The sequence below is a fragment of the Xyrauchen texanus genome, unplaced genomic scaffold (assembly GCF_025860055.1).
Source record: "Xyrauchen texanus isolate HMW12.3.18 unplaced genomic scaffold, RBS_HiC_50CHRs HiC_scaffold_53, whole genome shotgun sequence".
In the NCBI taxonomy this organism is placed as follows: Eukaryota; Metazoa; Chordata; class Actinopteri; order Cypriniformes; family Catostomidae; genus Xyrauchen; species Xyrauchen texanus.
This window is the reverse complement of record NW_026266500.1, coordinates 150,891-156,890: the sequence shown is the minus strand read 5'-3', so window position 1 is coordinate 156,890 and position 6,000 is coordinate 150,891.

The following is a 6,000-nucleotide window of genomic DNA, read 5'->3' as shown; positions in this document are numbered from 1 at the left end:
AATAAATATTTTGGAGGGAAAAGACTAAATATAAATGGAATCAGTACATAAAATGCTTTATATCAAAGATGAATGAGAAACAAGGCGTACTGTTTGCCATAGCGGCTGTTTATCTGCGGCGAAAATTCAAATGCCGGTCTGTCTGGGTCCATAAAATCCCTGTGATCTCAGATACACCTTTCCACGCAGTATTTTTCTTAAAAATGTCCTTGTACGTGGGAAGAGAAATATCATAGAGCACTGGAAAATTTCTAACAGCAAGAATTAGCCATTCATCCATCTTTCCGTTACTGCAGGAGCTGAGAGAGAGAGAGAGAAAGGATCATGTGAGCTCTCCCGTCTTCTCTCCTATTGGCTGTCGCGTCCGTTAGTCGCTCCAAAGTTGAACCTTTCTCAACTTTGTCGCGTCGCTGGACATGCCCACATCTAGCGCCAATGGTCGCGACAGCTCGTGTCACCGGAAGTCGCTGTGCTCGCATTGAAAATGAATGGTATTGAGTCGCTGTCGTGCGCGATGTCGCTGGCAGTGTGTACGCACCTTAATAGTCCCATTGAGATTTGAAGTTGATTGCTGGATTCAGAGTGCTAGCTGCTACACCGTGGAACCTAAAGAGGATGGATCTTCAGTCTAATTCTCACCCACCTTAGTCATTTCAGCAACAGTGGCAGTTCCCGAAGCACTCTTCATGTTGACATATGCCTGGAGAACACAGAGCGAGAGGCTATGAGAGCATTTTGAGGCCTTTAACTCCCCCTGCAAAAAAACTCCCTTAAAGTCCCCTCTGTAGGTGATACCGGGAAAGAAACTGCAATCTAGGTGTGATTAGCACCAGGCAAGCTGTAACTAATAAGCACCTTAGCATTGATTTCCTGAAAATCTAGTAATAAAAAATGTGAAGTGCAGTACGCTAGAAAAAGACAACCTAAATCCAAGAAGTGCCCTGCTGCAGACCTTCCTCATAAACCAACTGCACATGGTATACAGTGGGCTCGTCTGGGATTTGAAAAAGGGACCTCTCGCACCCAAAGCGAAAATCATACCCCTAGACCAACGAGCCACCTATTTTGGACCTATGGGCTGCAAAGTACCTGCCAATGAAATTCCAGAATATATCTCTACTTGACAGTATAAAAATTTGTCATCAGCTGAAAGTTGAGCACTGAAAATATGCGGCCAGAGTGTTCTAAATGCGCATACTCTGAACACGCAACGTGCTCATACTCTTGGAGTTATTTGCACTAATTAGGTGGCAACACTCGCAATTGATTTCTTGTTGTCATAAAAGTGCAAGAAAAAGGGGTAATCACAGGTTAAAAACAGTAGATGAAAGTGGAAATATCAACAGTGGATGTTGTGGTTCGATTTAAGTTGCACTTCCTTGCCTCGTTGGTTTTATAGAGCAGAAAGATCTTGTAGGCAATAATTACATTTTGTAAGCTTCATACACATGAACAGATTGATTTCTCACTTATTCACCATTAATGGTCCCATTGAGATATGAAGTCGGATTGCTGGATTCAGAGTGCTAGCTACTACACCGTGGAACCTAAAGAGGATGGATCTTCAGTCTAATTCTCACCCACCTTAGTCATTTCAGCAACACTGGCAGTTCCCGAAGCACTCTTCATGTTGACATATGCCTGGAGAACACAGAGCGAGAGGCTATGAGAGCATTTTGAGGCCTTTAACTCCCCTGCAAAAAAACTCCCTTAAAGTCCCCTCTGTAGGTGATACCGGGAAAGAAACTGCAATCTAGGTGTGATTAGCACCAGGCAAGCTGTAACTAATAAGCACCTTAGCATTGATTTCCTGAAAATCTAGAAGTTTCCGAAGCACTCTTCGTGTTGACATATGCCTGGAGAACACAGAGCGAGAGGCTATGAGAGCATTTTGAGGCCTTTAACTCCCCCTGCAAAAAAACTCCCTTAAAGTCCCCTCTGTAGGTGATACCGGGAAAGAAACTGCAATCTAGGTGTGATTAGCACCAGGCAAGCTGTAACTAATAAGCACCTTAGCATTGATTTCCTGAAAATCTAGTAATAAAAAATGTGAGGTGCAGTACGCTAGAAAAGACAACCTAAATCCAAGAAGTGCCCTGCTGCAGAACTTCCTCACAAACCAACTGCACATGGTATACATTGAGTTCGGTCCAGGATTTGAACCTGGGCCCTCTCAGCACCCAAAGCGAGAATCATACCCCTAGACCAACGAGCCACCTATTTTGGACCTATGGGCTGCAAAGTACCTGCCAATGAAACTCCAGAATATATCTCTACTTGACAGTATAAAAATTTGTCATCAGCTGAAAGTTGAGCACTGAAAATATGCGGCCAGAGTGTTCTAAATGCGCATACTCTGAACACGTAACGTGCTCATACTCTTGGAGTTATTTGCACTAATTAGGTGGCAACACTCGCAATTGATTTCTTCTTGTCATAAAAAGTGCAAGAAAAAGGGGTAATCACAGGTTAAAAACAGTAGATGAAAGTGGAAATATCAACAGTGGATGTTGTGGTTCGATTTAAGTTGCACTTCCTTGCCTCGTTGGTTTTATAGAGCAGAAAGATCTTGTAGGCAATAATTACATTTTGTAAGCTTCATACACATGAACAGATTGATTTCTCACTTATTCACCATTAAAGGTGCGTACACACTGCCAGCGACTTTATCGCTGCAGGTCGCCAGTTTCTGGCGAAGTCGCTAGTGGGTGTTCCCAGTACTGGTTGCCTAGTAACGTTTATAATTGACATTCACGGATGTCATTCCATTGCTGTTGACAGCGAATCTCTTTTCTTGCCACTAAAAATAAATATTTTGGAGGGAAAAGACTAAATATAAATGGAATCAGTACATAAAATGCTTTATATCAAAGATGAATGAGAAACTAGGCGTGCTGTTTGCCATAGCGGCTGTTTATCTGCGGCGAAAATTCAAATGCCGGTCTGTCTGGGTCCATAAAATCCCAGTGATCTCAGATACACCTTTCCACGCAGTATTTTTCTTAAAAATGTCCTTGTACGTGGGAAGAGAAATATCATAGAGCACTGGAAAATTTCTAACAGCAAGAATTAGCCATTCATCCATCTTTCCGTTACTGCAGGAGCTGAGAGAGAGAGAGCGGATCACGTGAGCTCTCCCGTCTTCTCTCCTATTGGCTGTCGCGTCCGTTAGTCAGCTCCAAAGTTTAACTTTTCTCAACTTTGTCGCGTCGCTGGACATGCCCACATCTAGCGCCAATGGTCGCGACAGCTCGTGTCGCCGGAAGTCGCTGTGCTCGCATTGAAAATGAATGGTATTGAGTCGCTGTCGTGCGCGATGTCGCTGGCAGTGTGTAGCATTGATTTCCTGAAAATCTAGAAGTTTCGAAGCACTCTTCATGTTGACATATGCCTGGAGAACACAGAGTGAGAGGCTATGAGAGCATTTTGAGGCCTTTAACTCCCCCTGCAAAAAAACTCCCTTAAAGTCCCCTCTGTAGGTGATACCGGGAAAGAAACTGCAATCTAGGTGTGATTAGCACCAGGCAAGCTGTAACTAATAAGCACCTTAGCATTGATTTCCTGAAAATCTAGTAATAAAAAATGTGAGGTGCAGTACGCTAGAAAAAGACAACCTAAATCCAAGAAGTCCCCTGCTGCAGACCTTCCTCACAAACCAACTGCACACGGTATACATTGAGTTCTTCTGGGATTTGAACCTGGACCCTCTCAGCACCCAAAGTGAGAATCATACCCCTAGACCAACGAGCCACCTTTTTTTGACATATGGGCTGCAAAGTACCTGCCAATGAAAATCCAGAATATATCTCTACTTGAGAGTATAAAAATTTGTCATCAGCTGAAAGTTGAGCACAGAAAATATCGCGACCAGAGTGTTCTAAATGCGCATACTCTGAACACGCTAACATGCTCATACTCTTGGAGTTATTTGCACTAATTAGGTGGCAACACTCGCAACTGATTTCTTCTTGTCATAAAAAGTGCAAGAAAAAGGGGTAATCACAGGTTAAAAACAGTAGATGAAAGTGGAAATATCAACAGTGGATGTTGTGGTTCGATTTAAGTTGCACTTCCTTGCCTCGTTGGTTTTATAGAGCAGAAAGATCTTGTAGGCAGTAATTACATTTTGTAAGCTTCATACACATGAACAGATTGATTTCTCACTTATTCACCATTAAAGGTGCGTACACACTGCCAGCGACTTTATCGCTGCAGGTCGCCAGTTTCTGGCGAAGTCGCTAGTGGGTGTTCCCAGTACTGGTTGCCTAGTAACGTTTATAATTGACATTCACGGATGTCATTCCATTGCTGTTGACAGCAAATCTCTTTTCTTGCCACTAAAAATAAATATTTTGGAGGGAAAAGACTAAATATAAATGGAATCAGTACATAAAATGCTTTATATCAAAGATGAATGAGAAACTAGGCGTGCTGTTTGCCATAGCGGCTGTTTATCTGCGGCGAAAATTGAAATGCCGGTCTGTCTGGGTCCATAAAATCCCCGTGATCTCAGATACACCTTTCCACGCAGTATTTTTCTTAAAAATGTCCTTGTACGTGGGAAGAGAAATATCATAGAGCACTGGAAAATTTCTAACAGCAAGAATTAGCCATTCATCCATCTTTCCGTTACTGCAGGAGCTGAGAGAGAGAGAGAAGGATCACGTGAGCTCTCCCGTCTTCTCTCCTATTGGCTGTCGCGTCCGTTAGTCGCTCCAAAGTTTAACTTTTCTCAACTTTGTCGCGTCGCTGGACATGCCCACATCTAGCGCCAATGGTCGCGACAGCTCGTGTCGCCGGAAGTCGCTGTGCTCGCATTGAAAATGAATGGTATTGAGTCGCTGTCGTGCGCGATGTCGCTGGCAGTGTGTAGCATTGATTTCCTGAAAATCTAGAAGTTTCCGAAGCACTCTTCGTGTTGACATATGCCTGGAGAACACAGAGCGAGAGGCTATGAGAGCATTTTGAGGCCTTTAACTCCCCCTGCAAAAAAACTCCCTTAAAGTCCCCTCTGTAGGTGATACCGGGAAAGAAACTGCAATCTAGGTGTGATTAGCACCAGGCAAGCTGTAACTAATAAGCACCTTAGCATTGATTTCCTGAAAATCTAGTAATAAAAAATGTGAGGTGCAGTACGCTAGAAAAAGACAACCTAAATCCAAGAAGTCCCCTGCTGCAGACCTTCCTCACAAACCAACTGCACACGGCATACATTGAGTTCTTCCGGGATTTGAACCTGGACCCTCTCGCACCCAAAGTGAGAATCATACCCCTAGACCAACGAGCCACCTTTTTTTGACATATGGGCTGCAAAGTACCTGCCAATGAAAATCCAGAATATATCTCTACTTGAGAGTATAAAAATTTGTCATCAGCTGAAAGTTGAGCACTGAAAATATGCGGCCAGAGTGTTCTAAATGCGCATACTCTGAACACGCAACATGCTCATACTCTTGGAGTTATTTGCACTAATTAGGTGGCAACACTCGCAACTGATTTCTTCTTGTCATAAAAAGTGCAAGAAAAAGGGGTAATCACAGGTTAAAAACAGTAGATGAAAGTGGAAATATCAACAGTGGATGTTGTGGTTCGATTTAAGTTGCACTTCCTTGCCTCGTTGGTTTTATAGAGCAGAAAGATCTTGTAGGCAGTAATTACATTTTGTAAGCTTCATACACATGAACAGATTGATTTCTCACTTATTCACCATTAAAGGTGCGTACACACTGCCAGCGACTTTATCGCTGCAGGTCGCCAGTTTCTGGCGAAGTCGCTAGTGGGTGTTCCCAGTACTGGTTGCCTAGTAACGTTTATAATTGACATTCACGGATGTCATTCCATTGCTGTTGACAGCGAATCTCTTTTCTTGCCACTAAAAATAAATATTTTGGAGGGAAAAGACTAAATATAAATGGAATCAGTACATAAAATGCTTTATATCAAAGATGAATGAGAAACTAGGCGTGCTGTTTGCCATAGCGGCTGTTTATCTGCGCGTAA